This window comes from Gavia stellata, chromosome 10 (assembly GCF_030936135.1).
Source record: "Gavia stellata isolate bGavSte3 chromosome 10, bGavSte3.hap2, whole genome shotgun sequence".
Taxonomy (NCBI): domain Eukaryota; kingdom Metazoa; phylum Chordata; class Aves; order Gaviiformes; family Gaviidae; genus Gavia; species Gavia stellata.
Genome location: NC_082603.1, coordinates 12,728,086 through 12,741,669, shown reverse-complemented (window position 1 = coordinate 12,741,669; position 13,584 = coordinate 12,728,086).

The following is a 13,584-nucleotide window of genomic DNA, read 5'->3' as shown; positions in this document are numbered from 1 at the left end:
GTCCTGGGGGGGGGGGGGGGGGGGGGGAAAAAAAAAAAAAAAAAAAGGTAGCAAGACTGTGAATTCATTTCCTGGCAATTTTCATCACAATGGCTATAAATATTTTACCAACATAATAGCCTAGTATGGAAAACAATTAATCAGCAAAAGAAAAATTCCTGAGAGAAATAAATTCTACCTGGCTGCCTCTTCCAAATGGTGAACAGAGCAGAATATAGGGCACTGCCGCCTTGGATAAGCTCTTTCCACTGAGGAAGCAAGTTTTGCAGGCCAGTACCCAGCCTCCAGAAATAGGTAGGCAAATCAGGTCTTCATTTCTAAAAGAATCCTATGAAGATGATGGTGATGAAGACAACAAGCTGGTGCTTGTTCAGGCTGTCACCTTGGCTCTTCGTGTAGAACATTTGCTATTCACACTGCCACTGTCTTTCGGTGGGCTAAATAAGACAAGGCAAAGATAAATCAAGAGCTTGGCTGGTTGCCAGCCATGGCCGACATGAGATTGCAGGTATATATTAGAAGGATGTTCACGACAATAAACAGAAAATTATATTGCAGACTCAATGAGGAATATAAATGCTAATACAGGTGACATACAGAGCCGGAGATTACCTATAATTAAGTGGATTTCTGATATTAAAATGTGGAATTTAAGTTTTCTTAAAGCTTATTAGCACAGACCAAATTCAGATTGTGTAATTATTGGAAAAAATGCACTTTAATTGTCATTATAAACTCAAGGCTTTGTGAAAGTGCTAAGAAAGCACGTTATGCACATTTGGTTAGAAGGGATTCTGCCAGCAGTGCTGAAGTGTAATGACTATCAGATCGCAATCAATTCAGCTGCATTCCAATTTCATATACTTACGATCTTCTAAACCAGGGCAGAGTATATGGCTTTCCACATATTTAGCTACTATGTCATGCATTTTATCCTCCCTCACCTATTAATAAAATTACAGTTTTATACAGGAGTACGTTCAGGGGAAAGTTTTCTTATCAATCATCCTTCAGCTTCATTATTTTTTCCTCTGAACTCCTCAGAACTTCACTAATTGAAAATTTTAAATCTAAGTTTCTGTTAATAAGTAGCAAGTACCAAGTATATTTGTAAAATTATGTGTGCATCTTTGGGCGAGGAGATTTGCATCACTCACCGTTGCTTTACCTGCTTTTTTATTTAATTCAGTGGAAAATGAAGGCAGAACCTGCTCCCCATTTCAGAAGCTGTGAAGAACAACAGATTCCTTTTCCTGAAGATATGGTAGGATCTTTGCATGATAACATGTAGTCGCAGTATCTGCTTTATTTTTCACCTGAAAATATATACCCCTTCCAACATATTTTAGGTTTCTTGGAGTGAGTATCCTGTCCCTGTGAATGCCTGTAAAATAGCAAACACGTACATGATACTGAAAAAAGAACAGGAGCAACACGATCACTAACCTAGGATTTTGGTTCTGTATCAAAACACAGCAAAAGGAACCTACTGCAGAACTATTATTTCCTGTATGATATTTCTTTCCTAGAAGGTTTAGCATCCAAGAACTGACCAGGCTTCACATTGCTTGGTTGTCCAGATTATAGTCCAGAGTACAATGACCTAAAACCTAGCATTCATAATTAAATTTATGCAGTTGTATTAGCTCCAGTGGTTTTGCTAAATCAGTCGGTCCTAGTCAGCTTGCAATTCTTGTGGCTCTAACTAGAGAATTGGTTCTGATCCAGGATCCACATGTGTTTAACATCTGAAAATGGGGCAGCTTATGACAAGGTGCTGCTCCCTGAGAAGGGAGCTGCAGAAATTTCCACTTCATGCTAGTCATCCTTCTCAAATGGATATTAAGAGAGAGGTATCTGTCTTAGTGCTGCATAACTGTTCCAAAAACAAACTATCCAAAGGAAAAAAAAAAAAAAACACTATTCAGATGCATATTGACCCCAGATATTGCCCTCAAACAATAATTGATCTAATACTTTATCATGACTGAGCCACAGATAAGAAGTTATTTCATGTAGTGAACAGAACAAAAAAATAATGCGCAAAAGACTCCTCAAATTTAGAAAAAGCTCTTCTGCTTGCATATAATTTTATACATCTTTCTCATAACTCCAAGATGCCAGGGGGATTTGTTATAGCCTCATTGGGATTCTAGGTTTATTAAACCATTGAATTAACTAGATTCATCCATGCATGCGGTTTATTCACCTGTGAGAAATTTGAGTAATATTTTTCATAGAATATGCAAGACCAGATTTTCAGCCAAGCTTCAGCCCAGCCTTCATGTTTGTCCTTGCAAATGCAAAGTTACAGATGTAAATATTAAGACATAGTCAATCAATTCATTCCTAAGAAAAACTGTAAGTTTATTTATGGATGCATTTATCCATCAAAATGCAGATCTGGCATTATGTATCAGAATGAAGAGGATGCAAGAAGTGTATGCAAAACAAACAAGCAGAACAGCAGCATTTTGCACCATATGGTGCATTTCATTTAATGAAAAGAAAGTTCATCACCAGTACAGTATGTTTGCCAACACACCATTTTTGCCACAATATGCAACAGATAAAATTCCAGTACAAAGCGTATGTTTCCCTTCATTGTTTTTCTGGCCATCATTATCTATATAGACCCAAACATATACATGATGAAATACTGCTCAAGAGATTTTACAGCCTCAAAGAATATAGAGAAGACTAATGTTATGCAACCTGTAGACATAAACAGATTGTAAAGGCTTTGGGGTTGAATTCCTGCTTACATTGCTAGCTCATACTCATTTCTGAGAAGGACCGGGGTAAAGTTCACATCATGGAAGTGCACTGAATCAGTTTCATGGCAGTCAGTAGCACCAAAGTGACAGCCTAGTTACAGAAAGCACAACAGGATGGTGTTAGTCCTGCATCTGTCAGCAGGGGCAAGCACATCTCACCCTGGGACATACCCAGGCATCACTCCCCCATCAAAACCTTTGCGTGTGTGTTTACAGATGTGCACACTCTAGGTACAGTTGCTAAGACACCTGCTACTTACACGATGCTGCTGAATGGAGTTGCTGTACACATGTTCAAGTGTACTGTTGTCACTGGAAATAAGTTTTTTGTACTAGAAGTGAGCCTTTGTTGAGAAATGGAAGTAATAACAGCATATTCTGGGAAAAGAGGGTCAGGAGTGGGTTTTGGGGCTATTGCTTGTTTTGAGAAAATGAGACTAGTTTTGGATGAGCATTTTCTGTTTCTCACATAGTGTAATTTTCACTCAAGTACTCCGTGCAGGTCTTTGTGACATCTGAGAAACGAATTACTAATAAGTTAATTCTGACATTTATACATCTGAACAAGACCTCTCAAGAATAATGACATCAGTTCAATCCTGTATACTGGCAGCCTTCAGAGTTCAAGATTGCAAGATAGGCTCAAGACAGAGTACTCTTCTTCAAAAAGAAGAAATATTAGAGGCATTGATAGGGGTGAAACAGACTTCAGAAGTCCTACATATACGTGTAAAAAGTTAAATATATATATATATATGCATACACACCGACACTGAAGCCAAAATTTCCCTAACTTGGATGCCTTAGCATTCTAAATAGAAACTGCCTGATTTTCACAAGTAGTCCATGTTCACAACTTCCTGAGATTGTCCCTTACTGTTATTACAACAAATGTACAGCGAAGTGGACTCTTCTCTGTTTTAGCAGAAGAGGAAATGAAAGTCTTTCTACCTCATGCTGTAATTTGCAAAGCAACATATATGATGATCTATGAAATCAGTGCAATCTTTAATATGTAGAAGAGTTATGCAAAGTTTATGGCAGAAATCTCAAGTGTAATATTCTTCAAACACTAAGTTATAAAAAAAAGCCACATTCTATTATTTTGGAAAACTCTAAATATAATTAAAAATCAGGTTTTATTCATTACTAACCTAATCCAAGTGATGGAACTTACTGAGCCCACAGCTGCAACCTGAAGACAGAACTCAGAAAGGAGTTTAAGCTTAAATTTCATCTCCAGAAGAAATATCACAGGTTCACAAGTCACGTCTAATAGAGCAGAACTGAATTCCAGCACCATCACTGCAGCCAAGATCTGTAAGTACTACTATCACTCCTGATCTAATAGGCATACTTAACTGTTAAGTTTGTAAGTATACTATACATTCAACAAGCTTTGAGAATTCAGGTTATTGGCCAGCAAAGTTTGAGTCTCTGTAATGATGAGAGTGAAGCTTTTTAAATTCTGTCAAGTTGTCTTTAGCTCCCTAGTCATGTGTGTTCCAAAATACCATTTCTGGGACCACTGGTCCAAAAGATCATTTTATAACCTTAAAACCACCAATTTTACTCAAGCTTTTATCAGACACTTATGACTATATCATAGTAGTTCTCTCTTTTTAGATTGTAATATTAATTAGATAATGGAGGGGAAAGGTTAACACTGTCCTGTACATAGAATTATAGAATCATTTAGGTTGGAAAAGACCCTTAAGATCATCGAGTCCAACCATTAACCTAACACTATCAGGTCCACCATTAAACCATGTCCTTAAGTACCATGTCTACACATCTTACATATTTTTGTTCTTCCTTAATGCAGAGGTAAATCACAACTCAAGTCATAATACATGTGATATTTTATTTCTTTCATCCCCTTCATTTTCAGTGGTATCCAAACCTAGTTCCCTCGTTTATTCTACAGAAATTTTAGTGTTTTCCAGTCCTTCAACATATTGCCCAAAACAATCTTCTTAGCTATGTTGCAGAAGATAACATTAGCAAACCACAAAATTAAAAAAATAAAATCTTTACATTAATCTCTTCAAAAAAGGTGACAAAAATTAGTATAAAATCCCTTCAAACCATTTTGCTGCATACCACTATGCAAAATATCTTAGCAAATACTATTTAACAAGTCTAAAAAGGGTTATTTACCCACTTGTGATATCACAAACCACTTTACATACAGTCAATTGACAACCCATGAAAGTCAAAGAGATTCCTGCCTGATCCCAACAGAAGAACAATGTTCATACATCGTTCATAAAAGTCATTCACAGCTACTATGCTAGATCCAAAGGTAATTCATGTACTGCAGCAGGATACATCTGGAGGACAATATTGCCTGTAAAGATCAGTACAAATCTTTAAAAAAAATAAAGGAATAATTCTGCAAGTTCTCCAATTTCTGATTCAACTCTTTAGCAGGAACGGATTTTTTTTTTAGAAATTTTTCTGGTTGGGATATCAGTTGTTTTGAGATCAATGCATTATCTACATTCAGAAGTACACCACCACTCCTCCACAAAACTAGCAAAAACAGAATATGAGATGCACACTCATTCAGGCCCTTACTCTGCCAGTTTGTGCAAGCCATATTTTAAGTTCCCTGATTCTAAGAGGCCTCGATCTAGCTGATGCTTTCACACCTCTCAATGACTGTTTTCAGTGTTACCTGAACACGTAAACAAAAACATTTCAATCCTTGTACATCTACTGTGAAGATGGTTCACTTTGCACCTGCAAATAATTGTGGATGCAAAATTAGTGGCTGCTGTTTATAATGGTTGTTTATAATTGACAGTACCAAGAGATCTTGTTCAAAGGCTTTGGGCTCTCTTGGACTAGATTCTGTAAACACATTGAATGAAAAGGTGTATTTGCTTACTGTAACTAAATAAAACACAAGACAAAATCGCTCTTACAAGATTCTTATGATACTCCAAATGTCAAAGCACTTCCATTTATTGCAATTGCGATACTTCAAAAACCCTCAAGGAAGAGACAATAGGCTAGATTGTTACTCTCTACAACCTATAAATGCTCAGATACTTTGAAGAGAAATTCTGTATTGTTTATCTTTTAAGAGAGATGAGGAAACTGTGACTCAGAGACATAAATGGAGTTGCCTGAAACAACCCAAAAAGCAACTGGCAAAGGCAGGTTACAAGTTCAACACACTCAAGCTCCACATCACATTGAATAGGAATAGTGCTACAAGAGTATTGAAAACTTCTTAGTAGCTTTGGTTATAATTACCACTATATATAGTATTAGTACATATAACATGTAGTATTATTATGCATAACGTATATAACTATTTACAAAATATCACTTCACACCTCCTCATTTTAGAATGGGAATAAAACCAATACATGTTCTCACAAGTGATGTGCAGGACAAATGGGTGTATTGCAAATGGTGTGAAATTATTCCTTGCCTGAACAGGTAACTATGACACTTCATTAAGGGTTATGAATACTGAGGTCGTAAAGTAGTTAGTTTTTCTATACTGTTTGTTTTTTAATAAGAATTAATACCATATAGTGGATGATGAATTGAAGATAGCAATCATGTTTTTAGCTATCATGATGTCTCATAAATTATTTCCTAAAGCTTAATAGAAGTAATTTTAATGGCAGGACAATTTAATGTATTTACAAAAATGCACTAATAAATTTGGACCTCAAGCACTAAAATAACTTAGTTTATTATTTACTTTTTGCTATTTGTACTGACGTTATGGATAGTAAGTCTATTAAATTCTTCCTGCAAAACAGGCCTGCTAAATACATGCCCAGCTCAAAGCTGACACATATACCAAAACCCAGTAAGCTAAAACATAATACCAGTCACATTTATAAGTTGAGATTTGCTCACCTAATAGAGCTAAAAAGCATTCACAGGAAATGGGATTCAAATACTAAGACAAAGTCTTCAGCTTTATAGTGTAGAAACTTAAAAGGTTAAATACAGAAACAAAGGTTGGAGCCCACACTGCAGGAGCAGAGGTTACTGAAAAGAAAATGGAGACCAGCAAGAACAAGACGCAGTAGAATTACCAATTCTGTTCTCACTACCAGTCAGACACAAATTCTACCTCAGTCCCAAACAGAAATGTATGTGAAAGGCATTGGAATTCAAAGGGAAACACAGCAAAATGAAAAAAATCCACTTTTCTCAAGAGTTACAATATTTGGGGAAACCCAACAGCGGGAGAGTAAAAGAGAACTTAAGTTGCCCCCAGACTAAAAATATACTAGGCTGCCAGGGAAAAAGCCAATCTAGGTACTACATACATACTCATGAATTCATACACACAGCATTTGGCATTGTCATCTCTGATTTGGAAACTGCAGGACTTGAGCCTCACACAGACAGGACACTCCGCTTGAGGATTTCAGCTCCTGCCTGGGTGAAACACTCTCACTTATCTGCTGGAAGAGCCTAGGCCCGGCAGCACCACCTCTGCTGTGTCTTTGGCTCCAGCTGTGAATTCAACAGCACTACTCTGGCCATCTAGTCCAGATGTTCATGAGGCAGCTGCTTTTCAACACCTTCTGGGAAACCACGTCGCAGGCCTCCCTCAGGCCAAAGCAGAGCAAGATCAGTGCAGGAAGAACCCCATTGCCAAGATCTCTGTAAGGCCAGCAGTTACATCTGCTCTTTGCCACGCACCTCCTAAATCATTAAATGTAATTCTTATAAGGAGATAGAAAATGAGATGCGTTTAGAAGAGAACATTTTCCTTCCAAGCCTTCTGTTGGCATCTGCTGTCACCATGTTCAACACAGGACTGAACTAGGCTCTGAATGACTACACTGACTCATTCAATGCATTTCTTGTTAACATCTCTTACCTCTAATTACTGTTACTTGGTAGGATGGGAGAACCAGCATGTAGCGCACTGCGGTAATTACATTTATTATACTGCTTTCTTTTGCCATCCTACAGCTTTCTTTCGCCATCCTACAGCTTGCTTTCTTCCCTCATGTCAGAGTCTTCTCTATGCCCTCATAAAACATATTTATTACTTTGCTCTAGAGATCTCCCACGGGCAAAAAAGTAGGTGGATTGGTACTTACGAATTAGTCTTGGCAGTGCTCTTTTGCCTCCCTAGATCTGGTAGAGAGTCACAACTACTTTTACAATTCTCTCATTGAGTAGGACATAAGGAGCGATGACTAAACTATGTAAATTTAGTGGCGAACAATTTTTTGACAGGTTTCTCGTTTACTGACAATATCTAGCATCTGACTATCTCCCAGACTTTACTGAGGTTAGCCTCATGACACTACTGCAAAGCAGGGAGGCATGCTATTTCCATTTTATTCACAGGGACTGAAGCTTGAGGATGTTGAGAGACTTACAAAGTCAATTACAGAAAGAGAGATTAATTCTGACACCTCATCCACCGCATTAAGTACTGAGGCCTACAGTTCCCTACTCCATCCCAATTACACAAATCTGAAGTTAAATAGTCTTCCATCTGCATGTATTTGCCACCCACTTACTTCAAATTATCTTATCCAAGTCTATTTTACATTACACCTCCCAAAACATTGTCTTTGCCTACCATGCTTGGAGTTTCAATGTTGTGATATGTAACTCACACATTTGATTTTGCTGTTTTGGGTTTTTCTCTTTCTCACTTCAGTCTAAGGCTAGAAGGAAACCACAACTACTGTTTTTTGAAGGGGTGTTATATATGAGTCAAAGTAATTGGAAGCATCTTAACAGTCCAAGAAATTAAAAGACGTGCACCCAGAAAAAAACATTGAAAACCTACAATCCTCTTCCAAAAGAAATAGATGGCTATGGGGTTTCTTTCCCCCCTCCTTGTCTGATTTTTTCTTTATTGGATGTATTAAAGCTCATACAGTATTATGACTTTATAAATTAATATAGAATAATCTTTTATAGCTTGAAATACCTATAGCTTAGGCATTTAATTTCTTCCATAAATGTCTAGATACTGACACAATTAGGTTTTGATACATAGATATTTCTGCTTACTGGAAATCTGGTAGGAAAAAGACTCAACATTTTGAATGGGCTCATAAATATATATTGAATTTAATTTTTTAATACACAAAATCCATTTTCCTTTTGTTTGGTTGGTTTGGTGGCTGCTTGAGAGAAGTATTTTCTATAAATATTTTTGTTTTGTACAACTAATTAGTCCATAAATCAGTACATTGTAATATGGCAGAGATTACCCTCAAGCCAATAAAGAGCAACTGATTGAATGTAGTTACCTTCTTCATAATTCATCTATCTCTAATGTCTCTGCATTTTCTTCTGCTGCTTTCAAACATTGTCTTGCCACTTTTTTCTCTCTTCCCATTCTTCAAATATATACACCAGTTTAACCAATAAGCATTCTTTCTGTTAAACACCAGATTTTTCCTGTGTTTTGAACCAAGTGCAGTGGGCTGACAAAGTACATAAATAAACAATAACCAGATAATCATAGATTAATCAGTTTCATTCTGTAGTAGGAATTTTTACATGCTTTCCATTTTCACATTATTTATTAGGGCCATTTACTGATATTAAAAATGTGCAAACTCTCAAGCAAAAACATGTCTCTAAAAGAGGGGAGAAGAAAACTAAAAATGTAAAATCGCTGTAACAGATGCCAAAGACTAATTTAGAAGTTGGTTCAGGATGGCAACCATATTAAAAAACAAAAGTGTAAGCACGTGCTGAACCTGGAGCATGTACTTTAATAACACCAAAGCCCCCTTTAGTGTATTTTTTTCTTCCTAATCTATAATGCCTACTTCATTTTCCTCAAATGGTTTGCAATGGCTAAGAAGAGGCGAGATTGTTCTGAGGCAGTATCACTTGTGAGTTGCATGCTATTAGTCACCCAGCCCTCTACAACTTCAAAAAACAAAACAACAACAACAAAAAACCCCAACCAACCAAACAAGGACAGGCATGACTTTGTCATTATTTCTGCTGACTTAAGTTCCTGAGTGGTAATTCTTGTGTGGCAACTAGTTGGCAGTCTTAGTACAGCTGCTAATGGAGATGTGCACACTGATTAACAAAAGCTATCAGTGTTTTTTCCCTCGCTGTCAATCTTAGCAAAGGAAGTCAAGTGGAAGTAGAATGAAGATGAGGTAGCTTTGCATCTCTCAAAACCAGGCCTCAGAGAAGGAGGAAATAGATTGACAAAACAGTATTAGAAAACATAGAACTTCAGTGTACATGACGCATCTATTCTGTGGACAATTAGGATTCATTCTCCAAGGACTGATCAGTTTGCATTCATTAATGACCTGCTCCAGAATCTGCTAAATGCAAAGGAAAGCCTCACCTTGATTTCAACAAAACAGAATCAGGTTTTAATTTCGATTGAAAAATAATTTCAGGAAAGGAAAAAGTAATCCCTTAGGCATTATCTCTCTGATCCTACTATAATCTGCAACATTTGTACAGTTCCATGTACTATTTATTGTGCATTATTCTATTGCAGCACTTAAATTATTCTCATTTGAATGTTTCCACAGACCCAACAGTCCGGTGACATACGTCTTAATTTTAAAACCTGGTCTGCATGGCAGGCACCATTTCTATCCAACAGAGAAAGGAACTCCCTAGCTGAAGCTGTTTTCACCAACAATTTGTTTGCCAGCAGCATGTTTTCCTGTTTAATCCATGTTAACATTTTGTTCAGAGTTATCCTAACTGGCATGTATTCTATCTGATAAACATCTCCTCTTTTCCCTCACGGAAACATTATTTATTTATGACATTATTGTTACAGACAACTAAACAGCCAAAAGGGAAACACATTTGCTTTTCTACAAATACCTGCACATGCTGTTAAACCTGCATCATTTTTCTTATAGAAACATCTAAAACTTGGGAAAAGGCTTGCTAGCATGTCTTTGGGATCTCCACTGAGAACAAGGACCAGGGACAGACACATGCAGCCGTACGAAATCAGCAAGGGTTCGGAACAGGAGGAAAATAATGACATTTCAAGTTGTTAGGCTGATACATGAAACTTTCTTCTTTCCAGCCCAATTTGTCATGACTCCATGACTAAATGAACCCAGTATAAAATGACTCAAATCAAGAGCTGCTTTCATTCATGTTCTCTGTATCTTTGCCAAGGTAGGAACTAGCTACCGTATTATCAGGAAACCAGTACCCAAACATACACACAGTGAGCTAGCACCAAATAATCTGTGTTGGAGGTCACAGTGCACCCCAGGCTGCTTCATGACTCAGGCTGAATTAGGAAGGAGGAAGTAGTATAAATCAAAATTCCCAAAGTGCCTGAGAAGCAAATACACTCAAATTCCCTGTGACTTCACCAGTTAGTACCACATGTTGGATCCTTGGTGACAGAAACACATATCCATTTACAAAAGGACTCGAAGACCTACATCTGTTTCAGAATGACACTGAAAGTTGTAATGGGTCATCAATTTAAGTCACTACTCTGCACCAGAGTGGGACTGGCAATCTCCCACATCTTTGAAGACCCTGTTCCCTCCAGGGTCTGTACTTTTATCAACAGATAAAGATTTTAGTGCGTCTACCTGTAGGTTTCCCACTGTTCTTTCTGTATGATCTTTGTCTCAAAGTACAAGCTTCTTTAGCACATACATGTCTTCAAACTATGTGACACAGCTCAAGACATAACACATATCCTCAATTATTATTAAATAACATATTCTTGAATCTTCTCATGCTGGACTCAGATTTTTTCAGGTACAGAAAGGACGGTCTCTGCAAAAAGGCTCAAGTCAAAGGAGCAAAAAGACAAAAACTGGAAGAAATGGAATGCATAGGCTTTCGACAGCAGGACAAAGGCAACCTTTAAAGATGGACTCAACTGCAGATGTATTATTTAAGTAATACATACTTACATGCATTGGAATTATGTAGGTGGATATACATACATGCTCATGTGCTTATAGTATTTGCTAACCAAAGACTTTATAGGGCTTTCCAAATATTTCAATTCTGTTACATAGGGAAGTATTTGCATATTATGTGAACATACACAGGTAATAACTGTGTTTGAGTATCTACCCACCTGCTTACTTGCAATTTACTTTCTAAGTTAAATCAACCTCATCCTCTGTACTTTTTCTCAGCTTTTCTGCCTATTTTTTCTGCCTATTACCCGCTTCTTAGCATAGAAGATTTAGAGACCTTCTGGAGTCCCTCGACAACAGAATCTGTGTTTCATCGATACGGTCCTTTGCAGCAAAAAAAGCAATGCACCCTGGGAATATTAAACACAAGAGTCACCAAATACTCTTTTCCACCCAAAATGATAGCCACAGCATATAAAGGCATGATGGCAGCAAGTGTTAAGATGAAATTCTGTGCAAAACCTGAGCGCATACCCATGGTCTGTGACAATATGAACTGATGTCTCTGTCACTCTGAGCCTGTGCCTTGACTATAGTTACCCATGTTAATTAAAACAGAAAAAGAAAGGGGTGCCAACCTGTGCAACCAAAGCTGCACTCCTCAGAGGCTGAGCCTGTATAGTGCAGAGGAGCCACTGCATCACCTCTCAGCCAGGGCCCGCAGGGATCACCACCAGCAGTGTGGGGCGAGGGGGAGGGAGGCAGGGAGGGCAAAGACACAGAGGGCAGGTGAAAGGGTCAGTAATGTGGACAGCAGAAATAATGGTTATTGGCAGGTCAAGGAGGGAAACAGCTATACTTTTCAAAAACATCACAACCATCATTGACAAATGCAGAAAATTTTTAGTTTAGCCCCTTATTAAAATATTTTGCTGCACACCAGAACTCCTGAGAGCAGGTCAGGTTGCCGATTAATAAGTCCTGCCTGCTTAATGTTTCTCTGCTAAATTAGAAGAGCCATGGAGCAGGTCTTAAAAAAACTCCAAAAAACCCCCCAAAAGAACTGCCCCCCCCCGCCCCAGTCTTGAATAACACATCTTGTCTCTAATACACTTTAGAACCTTCTAAGCTTCTTACAACAATGCTGCGCAAGTGGAGGTTGAAGGAGGGGGGTGGTGTTTATAAAGCCTTCTTAGAACCAGGTATTGATTGCATTTTCAGATTCATTATTCACATACCTCCACTGCCAACTGAAGCCACTGGCGCCATTGACTCAAAGGACAACAGGCCAAACTCAAAATCCTTGCATTCAGTGCACAGAACTCGGCACTATGCAAGCTTTCTACCTAATTGTGTCTTAGCACAAAACAGGAAGGGCTGAAAGTTTTAAATCACTCTAAGGAAAGTGAGTGTCAGTGTCTTTGGGCTTTAGAAAGAACTGATTGTCTGGCTTCTTTAGATGGTTTAAAAATCCAAGATCTAATCATTATCTTCATCATCACTTTTACTTATATATAAATATGCACACACATATATAAAAATATATATGCATACATAGGCACGCAGGGTGCTCTGAGCCCCGAGCATTGCTCCTTACTCAGATTAGCCTGACATCTTGTGGCTATAAGGAACGTAACACTCCATTTAACCCAACATCTGAATACCATCCAGATGCACATAAGCATACTAATGCCTGTATAATTTAGGCAAATACAAAACAGCTCTTGAGCAATGCAAGACAATTATTTCACTTAATCAGATGTGACGTAGCGTCAGCATCGTGTTCTGACAAGACAAGCTGGCATAGAATTGTGAAGGCAAACCACAGTTATAAATAACGCAGAGCTTTGGTTAACTGGGCTACAGCAGAACTATACAGCTCAAAACTATATACCTATGTCATCTGAAATAAGAATTTCCAGGATATCTGCAGTTGTTCTTCTGACGTTGCCAGCGAT